We start from the raw sequence: 17,144 nt of genomic DNA, 5'->3' as shown, positions 1-17,144 counted from the left end.
TTTAGCTCTATCTTCAGTTTCTGATGGCATCTGGAAGATTGGGCTAGCTTTTCGGTGTGCTTTCAGATTCAGAAGCCCAGCATCTGCTGGGCCCTGCAAAGCCAGTGGGACTTCACCTGTGTAAATCTGGGCAGAATTTGGGTCTTTGTGGCCAGAGAAGGAAAACCAGTAATAATCTTCTCTTTCTGTTCAAACCCAGAAAAGTTTCTTCCAAGCATTAAGACCATAGGACAGACGATGTCAATCAGCTTCAGAGAAACAGCATCATCTTAGCTGAGAACCTGCATGCAAGTCTTAGGTCTGTACCAATCTTATAGATCAGTACTTTTCATTGTAGACTCACACTTTTCTAGCATGAAAGCGATGGTGATTTTGCAAATCAACCACCACCTGTGAGATACCATCATGAAACCACATTGCTCATAGAGGGCAGAACTTTTCTGAATTATGGTAGAATACCCAATATGTAAGACTCTGGTGGGTCACCCGGACAATTCACTCATTTTCAAAGCACTTTAAGAATGTCAGTCCTCGTGGTACCATGTATAATATATGTCAGGGGATATTGTTATCCCCCTTTGCCAACTAAGGAAAGGGAGGAAGGGAGATTACAAAACCACAGCTTGAGTTACTGTTGGAGGTAGGACTGGAACTCGGGATTTCCTGAACAGATTACCACCCTTCGCTTCTCCCTCCATTGGTATAATTAGCAGCGTCCAGAATCTCTCTCTTATTCCCATGCAAGAACACATTTGAATACATTTTTCTTTGAAATTATCTGTCTTGGGGTCACTTCTGTTGTGCGCTTCTGGTTGTTCATGATCTGTTGTCTGCAGTGAAATGCTCACTAGTACACTGTAAATCATGAACAGTAAAGGTGTCCATTTGTGACTACCGATTTAATCTCTCTGGATTTCTGAAACTGGCTACCTGTAAAACTTTGGGAACCATGTCTTGGAAAAAAGCAATCTTTGGGGCTCTCTAATTTTTTTTTGTTCTTGGCTGCTAGCCATTCAGATGGATGTCTTACATCCTTGAGACGAACTTAGTGCAGTCCTCATTGACCTAGCAAGCCATTTTTTCCCTGATGACAAGCTGGGATCACATCTTGTAATGACTGCTGCAAGATTGTCTTGTTAGGGAAAGGGCTAAGGTGGGATCGTCTTTAATGACAATGAAAGCACCTCATAAAATCTGATTCTTCGGTTTTACAGGCATGGCTCTAGAATTTTAGCAGATGCAGACTTAGTAAATCAGTCAGTCAAAAATTATATCAGTTGAAGTATAATGTTCATGGCAGTCCAAAAACCTGAACACGTAGGTGATTTGGAGGGCATTTTGTTAACTCTTTAATTGGTCGTTTGAGTGCTGGAGGCAGTAGCTAATTGCCTGTAGGTCAGAGTAGGCCTAGAGCTTAGGTAAATGTATATTGTCATATGTCACATTTTCATATGGCTCCTTTGCACAGGTTGGTAAAAATGATTGCTGCATAATTAAAATTAAGACAAGGTGGGAAAAGTGATTCAATTAAACCCCCGAAGCCATTGCACAAATTATCTGAAGTACCCAAAACTAATGAATAGTTAAAACTAGTTTTATCTTTTTACTCTTCATTCTTGAATCCTGAGGGTATTAAAATGGCTGGAGTCAAAGTTCTCAGAGGTAAGTTTTTGGGTGGGCAGTGCAAGTATGAGTCAGCGCAGAGGAATCCAGGCCTTTTAAAATACCAGCACACAGAAACTTTGTTGCCTAGTTGTTTTGAATTGAAAATAACCAGACCTTGTGCACAAGAGACCTTTTGGTTTCTCCACCAGCCCAGAATTATTTTGAAAACATCTGCAGTATTTCACTCTACATGCAGCAGGTATTATATACCAGGGAGGGTGATGACAGTAAAAATAAATGAGATATGTTGTAACCAAAACATCCCAAGTTTTACATCATACATTTCACAACCCTAGCAAGCATCCTGTGCTTTGACTTGAAGGCTAAAGGCATGTGGTAGTTTTACAAATGTCTATTAGTATTAACAAATATGTTCCATTATTAGACAGTGTGCCACTGCCCCAACCTCCTGGTGCAAGAGGTGAGTTAATATGGCTTATAAAATACAAGAGTGCTGCAGGCACAAGCTATGGAAATAAGAACCCCAGCTAAGCAGGAGGTCTCATTACATTTGGTGGGACAACTTACTAGAGGCCTGAACATGAGTATAAAAGCTGCCTCCCAGCTAAGGCTTTTTATGGTTCCTGTCCTTTTCCCAGAGCAATTCAACTTTAGGAGGTTTGGAGCAACAAGGTCTGCACCTTTGGATACTGGCAGTGTGCTAATTCTGGCTGGGTTTAAAATGAGAGGTGAATGAGAGAATTAAGATACACGTGTTTGCGCTATCCCTGTGCTTTTTAACAGAATTTTTTGACGGTTGAAAGTAGTAGGGCACTTAGGAGTCATGTTCTTGCACAGTTTTGTTTGGGGTTTTTTTTGGTTGGTTTTGGGAGATTTTTTTTGCATGGTGCTCTGCTGCTAGCTGTAAACATCCATTTCTAGGAAACAGAGGGTTTCTTGGCCAGGGTTGCCAGGATTGTGAGTGTGTGCAGAGAGAGGACCGGATACACTGAAAGTGTATAGACAGCGCACCTGACAAGGAAATAAATAAGTCTTGATAATATTCATTAGAACAGATTTTGTCCTGGAAGATTTTTAAAATATACCCTAGTAGAGACTGTTTCCAGCACCCAAGTGGCGGTGTCTGTAGGCATTGCCCCTTGCAGGGGTGGTATAGATGTATAGCATAGATGCAGAACACAATAGTATCTTTTTATGCTTCCACCTCTTTGAATGTTATTTTCGCTCTGCATAAAAGTAACAGTTATAAAACCTATTCTGATGCTTATCCAAAGCTTAATCAGAAACCTTAAATAGGAACTAATTTATTATCACAGGTAGCATATTGATCTAAATACTAGCTTTATCAAGCCAAGAAAATCCCTGCTGAGGACCAGGATGATTCAGGGAATAGTAGGTTATGAAAACATGATGTTGTCAACTCTCTGGATGATTCCTTCATCAATAGGTAAAGCTTCGGTAGGTAGCTGAAGATCCTGAAGATTTCTGTGGATCAAGATCCCAAGAGATGTGGAGAGCAGAGTAGAGAAAAAGGAGAAAACTGAAACACAGGAGGTGTTCAAATCACGTGAGGTCTCCACTTTCCCATGCTTCCTAGTGGAAAAGCAAACACCCAAACATTGTCAGGAGTGTCTTAAAAAGTCAAAATTGTGAATGGGCAAATGTCTCTCCTGGTGTTGCAGTCTCCCTACCAAAATACTTTCTTCAGTCTCTTCGGTGTGTGTTCAGCCTAGACTGCTGGTAATCAGATACAAAATTTCCACTGTTTCTTACCTGTGATTCAAGAAAAACACTGCTTATGTGATTAAACAGAGTGTTTTTCTGTAACCTTTTCTATATACCCTTGGCCTGAGACCACCCAAATGCCAGGTAAAATATTGCTTGTGACCAGTCAAGGTTTTCTTTCCACTACAAGGCATAAGCAACAGTCTGTAGTTGCTTGCTTTTATAAATGCAGATTGAGATTGTAGAAGACTACCAACAAAAAACAGATTATGGTATAGGCTGTTGCAGATCGCACCGAGAGAGCACTGAAATTCCTGCTCTGCATATAGGAATGTGGAAATGACTCAAGAGTGTTTGGGATGCCTTTGTGGATTCCATATATATATATATATAGTATTGTGTTACTTTTATATTGACATATATGGCAATGCCATACAAAACTAATATGAGATATAAAGTTGTTAAAAGATGTTATGTGACAGATTCACAATTTCTCCTCTGTTTATAGAGAGCAATTCAAGGTCATGGTGCCAAATTCGTCTTTCAAAAGTGCCTCAGTTCATTGACTAGGAAAGGCTTGGACCAGTGCCCCATATTTACTATAAAAATACATATTTTAAAATGTTTAAAACCAATATTTTGATCTGTTGATATGGACCTTGTCAAAGAAAAATGCTAGCTGTTGCCGCCAGCCAGGTCCATTCATGTCAGACCTTGCAAATAACGAGTGTATGCAAAGAGTTTAAAACTTTGATCGAGGATGCAGTCAGTATTGCTGGTGGAGGTGCTAGGAGAATGACCCCTGCCTCCTAGGCTTTGTGGAGAAGACCTAAACAATGTGCTCATGATGAAAGCAGTGGATGGTAAAGGAATGTATTAGGGCTTTGGAGAAATTGCTTTAAAAGCCTCTGGAATTACAAAGACAGTGAGAGAGTCTTTCCATAGACTTTATGGAAGTGCCCTGTGAGTCGCTGGTAGGTTCCTCTGGGAACTGAAGGAGCCAGTAGGAAGGTGCTAATGGCCTATTAAATTCAATAGGACATGCTTTGGTGGTGAGTGGTGGGACCATGTCATTTCCATGTGTTTTCACTAGCTAGCAGCAGAAGGTCATGCACGTTGTACTTCCTTTGGGGTACATTTTACATGCAGCAAGATAGGGATGTGAAGGCAGCTGTCTTCTCCCAGAGAGCCTGGAAGCACTGGATTTCCCTCTGGACTAGCACTCCTCGATATGCATCAGTGGTTTAATGGTATTCTCTTGTAAAGAGGAGGTTTTAAAAGGTGTTTTTAATACATGAGCCAAACTTAAACCTCATTACCAGCAAGTCTGGGGACCCACCATCCTTGTGTTATCTCAGGGAGGCACAGCCCTTGCTCACATTAACTCATGTGCAAGGACCAACACCGTATACTGCTTGAGGCAACAGTTCTTGTATCAGCCCAACAAAAAAGCAGGGATATGAGAGATTCCTTTGGTGGTGCAGTTGCCCAACGATGTATCTGAAAAGTAAGGTCTGCTTTGCTGTGAGCAGAGCTATTACACTGATGTTACAGGCTTTGCAAGAGGATAATGTTCTTTATCACCAGGTGTTCCCACCTTCTCCTGGCTTATACATAAAATGACAACAAAGGTTGAAAAGATCCTGTTGGATGCCCAGAAAGGGGCAAAGTTAGTAACGATCAGCATGCAAAGAAAGATTAGGCATGAGTAGTGGAATTGGCTTGATTGCTTTAGACAACTTTATGACTTTGTTTTCCTTCCTAAAGTTTTTTTTGTTGGTTCTTTTTTTAGTAAAATAAATCACAGCTCATAAGATAGCGCTATGCAAATAAATACCCTGCAACGCTGCAATATTTTTGGTGGCTCACAATTAGCCTTGATAACCCAAATGGTGGAGGCTAGCATATGTCATGGGTGGAGTCAGGAATAACATGCATCTTTGTGTCTATTTACATATGACAAATTTCTTCAGTCAGATGCGGGCCAGGCTGAATTTAGCCATCTTGGCCTTGATATTATCCATGTGGCTAAAATTGCCAGTCCATTTATCCTGGAAATTATTACAGTGCTGCACTGCCAAATGCACAGTTGTATTGTTCCTTTGCTTCATGCTGTTGTATGTTAAATGTACCTCTGAGTCTTAAGCAAGTCTAGATTGAGTGTTTTTTGTTTAAAAGAAATTATTGAGGGAGAGGAGAATCTTTTAGTGTTCTTTCAGAAACCACCAATAATCTTTGTCATTTACTTCTAGCTTAGGTAGTTATGACTTAAAGGAAAAGAAGGAAGTAAAAGGGCTTATGTAAGAATTCAGATGATGGATGGCTTGAATTTACAGTGGGAAATCTGCTTTAGTGAAGTCTAGAGTAAGAGCTAGAGTAGGAGCCAGAAAATCCTAGATTTTTCTACACACAGCCAGAGATCAATGACTAACCCAAGCTTGTGAGCCATAAAATGAGAACACTATTTAGACCTTATATAGGTGCTGAAGATAAGTCTACTGATAAAGTGGAGATGAAGGTTCTTCCATCTTTATCTCCAACAGTAGCTGTTTGCTTGGAAATACACATGGAGAGACATTGCTATACTAAAACAACCTGTCTTATATCATCTGAATGTTGGGGCTGTCCAGGCTGGGAATTGTGTGAGTCCCTTTTTAAAGGATGAACATGCTCAGGTAACTCTGAAGAGCAGCCATTGGGGCACCTCTTCTTCTGGAAGGCTGTCAGGATCTGCATGCTTGAAAGGCATCCCAAGCTGGGGAGGAGATGTTTGTTTTCCAGTTAGCTCTTGTCTAAAGAATAGACCTAAAAGAATGAGCACTCTATTAGAAAATCTACTGTAAACGGCAAATTCTTCACTATTGTTCCCAAAGCAGAGAGCTTCTGTTAGGGTCACCCATTCTGCAATAAGAGTTTTCTTACAATTTCATGAGGAGATAGTCTTATGTCTCCATGGGGAAAGATTCATCTCTCTATGCAATTCTTCTTTTAGGTAGGATAAGGAAAGCAATTGCAAGGATTAAAGAGTAACGGCTCTCATGAAGGAAACAGGCTATCGGCCATCTCTGGAAACCAGCACTGCCTGTTAGGGAGAAAGTCTGTTCTCGTACAAACCACACGTTTCACTGTGCACTTGCAAGGCAAAGGTTGAGCATAATTTATATCTATATCTTAGTCAATAAAACCTAAATACAGAAAAGAAATATTATGTCCCTTCTTGTTTGTTTTGCAGAAGAGAACAGAGGCTTGCTGGCACCAAAAAACCCTTTTTTTTTCTGGCTTTCACTGCCATTTTTCCTCTGTGGAAAGGGGGAGACATTCTGGCTGTAGTTGCATCTGTTTTCACTATTACCAAGAACAAAACTTCCAGTTTCCAAGTGAACTTGAGGTCCAAGGGCCAGCTCAATTTCCTCCAATAATTCCTGAATCTTTCTCAAAAGATCAGCTCTTCTTGTGATGAGCGTAAGAAGGAAACCAGGAAGAGCAGCACAGCTGTCCAAAGCCAAATCTTTAGGCTCTTTCCAGCTATTCTCACAAATTTGGGGCAAGCTTTCTATTTATTACTAGGTTGCATTACAGAAGCAGGGATAATGTGGTTAGTGTGCAATGTACTTGTGCTCTCAAATGAGTCTAAAGACCAGTCTGTTACATGCTGCCTGCTCTTGAAACCTGAAAGACCCTCCGTTAAGAGTAAGCCTGGTGGTAGCATGCAAACCAAAAGAATAATCCCACTGCTGTCTTGCATAGATTCAGCCTTTCAGCCTTGTGTTATGGGAATGCACAACCAGGGTGCGTGTGGCCAAGTCTTTCTGAAACATTGCAATTGGTACCCGAAACTTAATGTGCTATTTCACCCCATTGTCTTCCTATACTTTTTCTTCCATTTCCCAGCACAGTAGCATTTTTTAAGCCTCCTTTTCCCCTCCATCTGGCATTTGCCTCCTTCCTCTTTCCTTGCAGCCCACAAATGTTTGCCATTCTCTCAGCCGCTGTTGTGGGCCCCAGATGCTGTTTGATAAACAGCAGCTAATCTTGAAGGAGCACGTCCGCTCTGCTGGCCATGCAGCAGGAAGCGGCGGTTTCACTCCCAAGTACTGTGGCAAGGTCTCCTCCAGCAGCAAGGTCCCACTCCCCATCTTCCCCTTACACCCCTCCTGCTTCATCCCCACATCCGGGGCGAGTCCTGGGCATGGGGGCCAGAGAGGTCCCCTCTAAGCAAATATGATTAGATTAAGTTAAAAATGAAAAATGTCATAGATCAGGTAGATTAGACAGAAGATAGATTATTCTCATTTTTTTTTACTTGAGTAACTTGAATTTTTGATAGCTTTGTTGGTTTTTTTTGTTTTTATTTTAGCTGGCTGAAGGTAAATATCTGCAATTTGAGCAATAATGCTTTGTTCCAGCTGGACACTTGGTATTGTTTATTTCTGGAATGAAACACTGTATGCACTCTTCCAGCCCAAATGTGAGTGTTCTTTCTAAAATTTTCTTTCTAGGAGTAAACATTGGCATAATAGTCATTGCTGAACTGTTTACAATAGACAAATACAAAAGGGTTGCAAATGCAGCCAAAGATAGAAATCAAAAGAAATATTCTCAAAAATGTTTGGCATTGTTTGCTCACCTTTAGAATATACATCCTGTTCCTCTTCTTAAAATATTTTATTTTATTTTTTTTAATATAGCTGGCTGAGCTGGTATTTCTTCTGCTCAAGCTGTCTCTAAACTTATATTTCCAACAGTGGCAGCAGATTATGAGACGATACTTATAGAAATGACATTATATCATTCTTTAAAATACCCATCCTGAAAGGCAAAATCTGCAGGAATTATAGGACTAAGAGGCCCCCTTTGAGAGGCAGAAACTATTTTAAGTCGGTATTTTTAGAGCTCTGCAAATCACATATTTTTCTCTTCACTGGCAATTCAAAAAAAAAATAAAATTGGAAATTGTAATAAGTTTAAAAAAAAAAAGGATCCTTCACAACTTTTTTCTATAAGATGGAAAGTTGAAATATGTCATTTGTGGGCAAATGAGATGCTGCACTTTAATTTCAACCATTTTTTTTTTACTTCCTTTCCCTAGAAAAAAGTTAAACACAGAATGGTCTATTGTGGGCTGGCCGCCCATGTGGACTGGATGGAGGTTCTTGGTCAGCACACCTGTCCTGAAGCATGAATAGCGACACAGACTCATGCACAGCTAAATGTTTCTGTAGTCGGCTGATCCACAGTGAACACGGGTAACTGTGTGCCTGTGAGTCTACAGACTTTGCTCCCACTTCCACCAAGCATCACAAGCTGTGCAAAATTAAACCAAGAAATTCAATGATCTGGAATATTTCAGAAGAAAAATGCTGAAATCTCTCACGATCACCAGCATTTTCCTCATCACCATTTCTTGAATTAGCCTATTAAGTCAATCGCCAGGGGTGGGAAGGTGCTAGTGCTGTGACAAGCTGTGTGTGGAGCCCCATTGCACCCTGGGGAGGGGGGAGATCACCTGCCTATGGGGTGCCCATGCCAGGATGCTGCCCTCACATCCTTCCTGGTGCTCTGCCCACCAATGTGTGGATAAGTCATGGGAACAGGTGTTTTCAATGAGGAGATGGTGCTGTAAACAGAGCAAACAGCTCTGAAAGTTTTGGGTATTAAGGAAGGTTGAGCGCTGATTTCATTTTTATGGGAAGGATTTCGAAGAGGGTCCTGATTGGTAATAATCAGCCACTAAAACCTCATGTGGTAGGGAAGAAGTGGATAAAGAAAAGTGTAATGGTGGTGCAATAATTCCACATGGATTAAGGAGAAACCGACATCCAATATAGCACAAAAGAAAATTTGTCAGGATTTGATCTGGCTAATGGAGGCTTTACAAACAGGAATACAGCTCACTAGAGACAGGCCCAGCAAATGAAAACACGTGCAGGAGTTTCTTCTTTATGGCTGAGTGAAAGGGCTGCACCCCATAAGGCAAATGCTGCCTTGCCTTTTCATGCCATGCTGTGCCTTGTCTTGCCTTGCATTGCGATGCTGTGGCTTGCCTTTTCGTGCCATGCTGTGCCTTGCTGTGCCCTAACTTCTTGTGTCACTGTCTCTGGCAGTGTGTACCAGAGGGAGAAGGAAAGTCAGCACAGGCACAGGAGGCCTTGGTACTGCCAAGTATTTCCTTGGAGCCCTGAATGTCTGGCTGCTCTTTCCTGCCCTTCATGCTCACAGTTGTCGCTTTGTGAACCTTTTTGTTTGTACCTGAGCACAGCACCAGCTGAGCCTGCTCTGCACCCAGGGGCTGTCCAGCCTGCCCCGCTCCCCGCTGGATGTCCCTGGCACTTTGAGCGCAGCCTGGGGGTGGCAGCTCTGTCATGTTGGCACCAAGCACTTGCTTCCACTGCTTGCTGTAGAAGCAGCACCTTGGGCTGGTCCATGCCTCCGGGATCACTGCACTCCACAGCACTGTGGCCACTGTGGGTGTGACAGGCATAAGGAAGGTGTAGTAGAGCAGATTAGGGTCTGGCTTTCCATTTTAATTTTTGTTGGGAAGGATCTTGGAGGGAAAGGGGACTGGTCATTCCTGGGTGAGAGAGCCAGCAGCAGATTTGGTGCCTCCATGAGATGTTGCCAGCAGCAAGAGCAGGTTTGGGGCAATGGAGGAAGATGTTTACAATGTGAAGAAAAGGGGCAGGAGATTCGGAGGTTAGATGATCAGTGGGGATTGACGTGATATTCTGTGAGAAGAAATTATATTTCTTGGGTGTCTTATGGGCAACCAGTTCACTGGGCTCCCACAGGATCTCACACAGGGACTGTGATTCATGGAGCAGTGTCAGAGAGCACCTTCACTTGCCAGACACTCTGCTACAAGCAGATGTCCCAGAAGATACAATCCTGAGCCTTGTTTCCAACTCAGGAAATGACTGCTTCAATATTCGTTGTCGATAAAGGGTAGTAATGCTTCTATTTGCTTTTCCTCTCTTCTTCTTCTTCTTTTTTTTTTTTTTTTTTTTTTTTTTTAAATGAGAAAAGAGAAAAGATCTCAGTAGGAGAAACTTGTTTTTCAGAGATCTCACTTCCAAAACTTTTCCCTCAGAGTGGTTCAGCCTGTAATTTAAGAGTTTTTGTTTAATGATGTTTTTAAACTTCCCTCTCTTAATTACTTTTTTTTTTTTTTTATTAACACCTAAACATGCTACTGTTTGGAGCACAAACAGATAAAGATTACAATTAACAGAATAATTACACTCTTTTTGTCAGTGTAACCTCCTCATACAGAAAGTATTACAAATCCATTTTAAAACATATTAAATGTTCGTATTAATGAGTATAATAGAGAACGAGGACCAGCAAACTAAATATTGTTAATGATTTTGAGCTATTAAATTCATTACCATTTCCTTTCATAATAAAGTGGTTACTTGCTAATTAGACCTTTTTTAACTCATCATTATTGAATTCGTTACATTGTGTGCAGTTAACCCTTAAAGATCTGCCTGGGTATACAGATGCAATTAAAAAATAATTTCAGCAGCATATGAAGCTGATATGCCGTTTGCAATCTTGCTTGTATTTTTGACAGTAGCTCCACGTACTTTTCTTCTGGTACATTTTCTTGACACATCATGCCTAGCAGCTTCTTAGCTGTCACAGCAGCTTCAGCAACATGTACGATGGAAACATGATGTATTCATTTCATTTAATAACGTTTAATGTTAAAACTAAAGTGGAACCCACTTGTTTGGCCAGGGAAAAAAATATCCATCAGCACACTAAATGGTTGACGTCAATAAGCTACTCTTCTCTGAGTTAAATCTGCTGAGAGTTGGGATGATTTACCTTTTCCTCCTACGGAGACAGATATACTTGTGCCTATCTGGGTATCTGGTCTTTCTCTGCAACCCTGGATGGAAATCCTATCCCTGATAAAGTTCATGTCAAAATCTCTTGATTTCAAGGTACCCTTGAGCTCATCTCCCAGGAGCTCTGAGGGAGGGGTGCATGCCACTGTGCCTGTATCTTGTCCCACATATCCAACTGCTGGAGAGGGTGTTCCTGGGGACTGAATCAAACTGCTTCTGTTCTTCTTCCTTCTCCCTCCAGTTCTCACTCATTCAAAGGAATAAGAGAATGGAGCCTCCATCTCCTAACAACTTCCTTTTTTCTCCATGCACACTTTTTTTATTCTCCACCACCTCCCCAAACAACACCCCGCCCCACACACACTTTCAAGTTATAGCTATTTAAATAGTACAAAGATAGTTATTCTGCAAATCACTGGGACCTAATGGATAGCACTCATGCCATGCTTGGTTGTGGCACAGCAACATGGAAGGAAAGGGGTAATAATCTCTGATTGGAAAATGCCATTTTTGGCACTGGCTGTCACAGTGCTAGCTGCATCGGCAGCCAGGCACGCACCGCTCAGGTTATTTGCTGTAAGCAACACCGCTGAGGAATAATTTTACTTGGGTAGGAAAGGCTTCGTGACACTTATTGCTACTGTACTTGATGGCTGGAAGCTGAGCTGATGGATACCCTGCAAATCCAATAGATAACAGATTAGATATGCATGTACTGTACGGCTCTGGAGAAATGCCACTGTGCCATTATTCAGATCAGGCCGTCCTCCTCCTGCCAATCCGAAGCCGTGTCTTTGCATACGTGAGATATGAGGGTACAGCTGTGGGCCCGCTGGTGGGCCAGGCGCAGCCCAGCACTCTGCCTGGCTCAGGCACTGCAGCTGCACCGCAATATATAATAACAATAACACTACATATTTGTAACCTCTGTTTTATTTAAAACCAGGTCCCTTTCACCTGTAAATAGCTAGGGTATAAATGTGCCTCACCAATCACATTGGACTATTGTATTATATAGTCTATTGAATGTTTTTGGCAGGCATGAGCCCCTATGCTACTGTGTCCTTATTTTATTATTGTTTTGAGGGTAGAGCTGTGTGATTATCCATTCTTGCTTCAGGCATAGCAAGCCATCTGGAATGCTTATTAAACCCACAGGCAGATCAGAAGGATATAACTCTGATGATGTACATGTACATGGGCTGTACTACATCATCAGAGCATTGCTCCTCTGATGATGTAGTACACATTAGTGGGCCTAGATAATGGATTAGAACTAGCAGAGTGAAAGTTAGACTTTTTGAAGGATGGATATGGTGGGTTTTTTTCTCCCTCTGGGTAACTGCTGGCATAGGATGTGGAAAGGAAAATTTAAAAGTAAGCCAAGGAGGCTTCAAAACTTGTAACTGCTCAGCTTGTCAATGAGGAGGGACAAGTGGTGATCAAGAGGCCTAAGGAGACAGCTTTGAAACCCTGAATCATTGCAGAGAGGTCATATGTACTTGTCTGCTCAAGTGAAAAGGGACATGGAATGTGTCCAGAAATAATGCCACTTCTCCAATCCTCCTTTGATCGGTCATCACTGAGTGGATTTTTGGTAGGACTTTGGCTTTTCGTCATACTTCACTACCACATCAAAAACCCAACACCCTGTGTTATGACACATAGAACTAGTTTTTCAGCAGTTTCAAAATTTATGCTCATCACATATTTGCAAGTACTATTTAGAAATAAGCTTTTCAAATGAACGAGGGATCTGATCAGCTTTCAAACTAGCCATGTGTCTTCTCTTCTGACTAAGTATGAAAAAAAAAATCAACATCAGTAAAAAAAAACCACTATCTGGGCACTACACATGGGGTGTAGGTGAACGAAGGAATATTTATCTGCATGTCTGTGGAGTTCTAAATATAGTTTCTATTTCTCTTTGTTCATAACCCTTCTTGCAATGGTTTTCAGAGGTAGCTGATATTTGTCTAATCATGGAAAGGTGTTTCGTGTCTAAACAAAACCTTTTCCTGTGGAAGCTGGAAAGGTTCATAAAAGTTAGGTCATTCAGTCGGGAAACTGAATGTGTGCTATGCAATTTAGATAACAAATTGCACACTTTAAATATCAAACTGTAAATATCAAGTACTCAAAGGAATATTGAAATTTTTGAGCAATTCCAAAGAGTAACAGAACTTTCAAAGAGGAGCCATACATAGTGAACATACGCTCTAAAGATCATAGCTGTAAAGTAAGGCAAATGCCTGTTTTAACAATAGCAAATAGCAAGTACGTAAAGGTATGGGTCACATTTTATTAATGCTTAGCGTGTCTCAGGTTTAGCCACTTTTGCCAACATCCTAAATGTGGGCTGCATACATCTGCATGTCTGAGTGAAGCGTGCAGTGTGTGTGTGTGTAGATGCACATTCGTCAAAGCAACAATTGATTGTTTTGGGTGCAGAATAGCAGTTCTGTAGCAGCAGTAGCTTAAGTGCTTTGCCAAAATCTTCACTTTAGGAGGACTGTATGGCTTTCTAGTTTGACAGTGAGCAGATTATCCTGGAGGTGTAAGGGAGAGCTAATAGAAATTCCCAGTTGGAAGAGTGGAGTTCATCATTTACATGACTGTAAACTGAGTTTCCATTTTTACAGGTTTTGAGGTTTTTCTTGGTACACATAATGAACCCCAGTTGTGACCATTATGTGTTCCTCTTTACCTGGGCTTGATGGCTGCTATGAGAGTTTGCTCTCTCTTTCTTAGTGAGTAACTGGAGAAGTTTCTGTTTCGTTCCCGCGCAGAACAGAAAGAAACTTGGAAAACTCTTCCCTCTCGCTTCAAATCAGATGGCTCCTTTTTTGGATAATCCATGCTAGCACAGCTCCTAGGTAGCAATTTTGGCAGCAGGGGATGTGGAGGGGGGGTGTGTGTCTGTGTGTGTTTGTTGATTTCCAGATTTGCACCCCTCTTATTGAAGCATCCAGCTTTTGCCCTTTTTCAAGCCTGCCGCCTTTTCTTTACCTTGATGCCTTACCATATTTCTGTTCACAGGCACACCCTTCCTTCTATCCCCTATGAATTGCCCTCTGTCTTCTGGAGTTTGCTTTCTCACAACCCACTGCAGGGCTGTTGCTTTCCTCCAGCAAAGCCTGCTGTGTCCCCCGCTAACCTGCCCGTGCCAGTTTGCTTCTTTCCCTGCCACCACTTTGTCCCCAGCTCCAGCTCGCTGGGGAAAGAGATGACAAATTGTCACTTTCTCAAACACCCTCTCTTCCACCAACTACTCTTAAAGAGGCAGTGGGATAAAAGAAATTCAGCATTCGAAAGGCTCAACTCCTCCAGAAAATATTCCACCCACAAGTGGGGAGCTTCAAAATCCATTCCTAGCAGTTAATGCTCCATCCTAAATGACATAGCTTTTCAGTAGTGACATGTGCATTGATCTGCATTACAAAAATAAGAGAAATAGCACTTCTTTTCAGCAGCAGATAATTACCAGCATACATCAGGTTCCCTCCTGCTGATACCCACAAGGTGGAAGGGGTGGGAGTGGGCATTAGGTGGAGGGGACACGGCCAGCTTGTATGTTCAGCCAGATAAATAATATTGATTGGGATTTGTGTAGAGCCCCGGCAACACCCCTCCCTGCTGGTTTGATTAGCCACAGGGGTACGTTCGCTACAGTTACAGGATTTCACCCCAATCATGTCTTCCACACAAAGGTGCTAGTTAGGCTACAAGCAGAAGCAAGCTGGGAGCTGAGAGGTTCTTCAGCCCTTATCAGAAAAGATCAGAGCCAGGAGGCTGTGGTCCTGGTGGAAGAGCTGGATGAATTATGGGACAGACATGTGTAAGAAACCCTCCATCTGGGGGTGGGGGGGGCACAGGCACCCTGGCATAAGTGCAAAACTCCCCTCTGTCCCTTCCCTGCCACTCCTCTGCACACATGTAGTTTGGAGACTTAGGAGCTGGAAAAGGTAATTCTCAATGGCTATTTGTTGATTTTTGTACTCCACATGAGGAGACTACGTGCACCACTGGGGCAAGAGTCTGCCTTAGGTGCTTGAATGGTCCTTCTCTCTGGGGTTTGGCTTTGGGGTTTGGCTCTGGGTCCCCAATGAGCAGCCACAACCCTGTGCAGGTGAATTCAGCTTTGCAGAAACTTCTGACCTCCTCTGCAATGAACCCCCCTTGGGCAACAGACACTTCAAATTTTTGTGAGGGAAGGGGTGCCACTCACCAGCCACCAAACGCCTGCACTGCCCTCCGGCAGGACTAGGGCCTTTACTTGACTCACCTCTCTTTGGGGCAGATGTCTAAAAAATCACTGCTGTCATTTTTCTGGCTGAACCACTGGTACACAGAAAAGCTTCCTTTTCACAGGAGTGCTGGAAAAACTGCAGCTAGCAGGGAAAGGGTCTGCTGCTGCCTGTGTGGGACTTTCCCATTTCTCACTTCATAGTCTGTTGTTCTTTAGAGGCAAATAAAGCCCATTGGCAATGGGACTGAAAGTGCTCTCTGGGTCTAAGCACGCTTCAGTGTGTTAGATTGACTGAATTTCCTTTCATCACTGAATGCAATCTGCCGTGAGAAAGTTTTACTGTCTCTGAGTCCTTATGAAAACATTCTTAGATAATTGAGACATTCCCAAACAATTAAGATAACCAGATGTGTCTGTTATTTGTAATTACCTGAACATGAATTCTTTCTTCAAGAACAGTTCCATTTTTTCTGCTTTTTGAATTACTCTAGATAATGGATAGGAAGATTAACCCTGAAAAGTAATCTGTGGTTTGTACCTAGTTTGTCTCATTCTGATGCAAAATCCCCTCCTCCCAGAATTAAGTACTGGGACTGAAACAATATGTGAAATGAACTTTCCAGTTCTGCCGTACTTGTGATCCACAGCCTGCAGTGCCCTTTCAGGCGACACCATGGGGTGAACTCTGAGGCTTGAAGTCTATGAACAATCCACGAAGAAGATGCTAAAATGATCTCTTCAAGCAGGGAAAATTGCTGAAGACTCGAAAATGGTTTCACAAACCACTTTGTTAAGTAGCACAGTTTGAATAAAAGGCCTTTAGCACATGCTGCATTTGCACCTAGAGCTTCTGCAACATTTTCATTTTACAAAGTGCCCGGCTTTCGCTGCATCACAGCACATGAGGCGAAGGAAGTAAGGCATCCCTGAAAACTTCGTGATGTAGGAAAGACAACTCTACATTTGGTCACTCTTTCTTCCAGGGCTTCAGTATCAAGTGGGGTTTAGCCCACACCTGAAAATTGTTATTTTCAGGGCAGTAGTCATGACTTTTTGTTGCAAAATATATGTCTGAAATCTTCCCCCTTCTCCACTGCACTAAACAGAGCTTGAATCAGAACTGGCCTTTCACACCCAGTGTTGGAGTATGTATTTGCTCATCGCTTTTCTGAGAAGCCTCCTCAGCTGCTTGCTCCCTGATGGGTTTCCCTCATGCTGTGCCTGTGGGCCATGCTGCAGACAACTGTTTCACCTGGACATTCACTCCAGTCCTGTGTACTGCAGGCTTTTTGTTGGCAGCTTCCTAAATTCAGCTCCTTGGTCCCCCAGGGGACTGTATGTCAGTGGTCTTTTCTGCACCAAGGGCTGTAGCTTGCTCCTCTGTGCTGATTATTCCTGAATCAGTATTGTTACCCCTTGCAGTCCTCCACTGAGCTTTGCACTTCTGACTTCTTCCAAATCCCTTCTTATGGTCCTTGTCCTGGCATTGTCTCTAACTCTAGGCAAAGGGAAGCACTGTTGCAGCTCGGGGCAGTTAAGCTCACTGCTTCCTCCTTCCCTCCAATACCGTGTACCCACCATGCTGCTTGTCCAACCATACAATAAGTTCATACAACTCACTAGTCCAGCAGAAAATATAGACCCGTTTTCTTTTCCATGTTACGTTTCTGCTGGGTTAATGAGTTGCGTTG

Source organism: Accipiter gentilis, chromosome 5, assembly GCF_929443795.1.
Source record: "Accipiter gentilis chromosome 5, bAccGen1.1, whole genome shotgun sequence".
Lineage (NCBI taxonomy): Eukaryota > Metazoa > Chordata > Aves > Accipitriformes > Accipitridae > Astur > Astur gentilis.
This window is presented reverse-complemented; position numbering follows the sequence as displayed.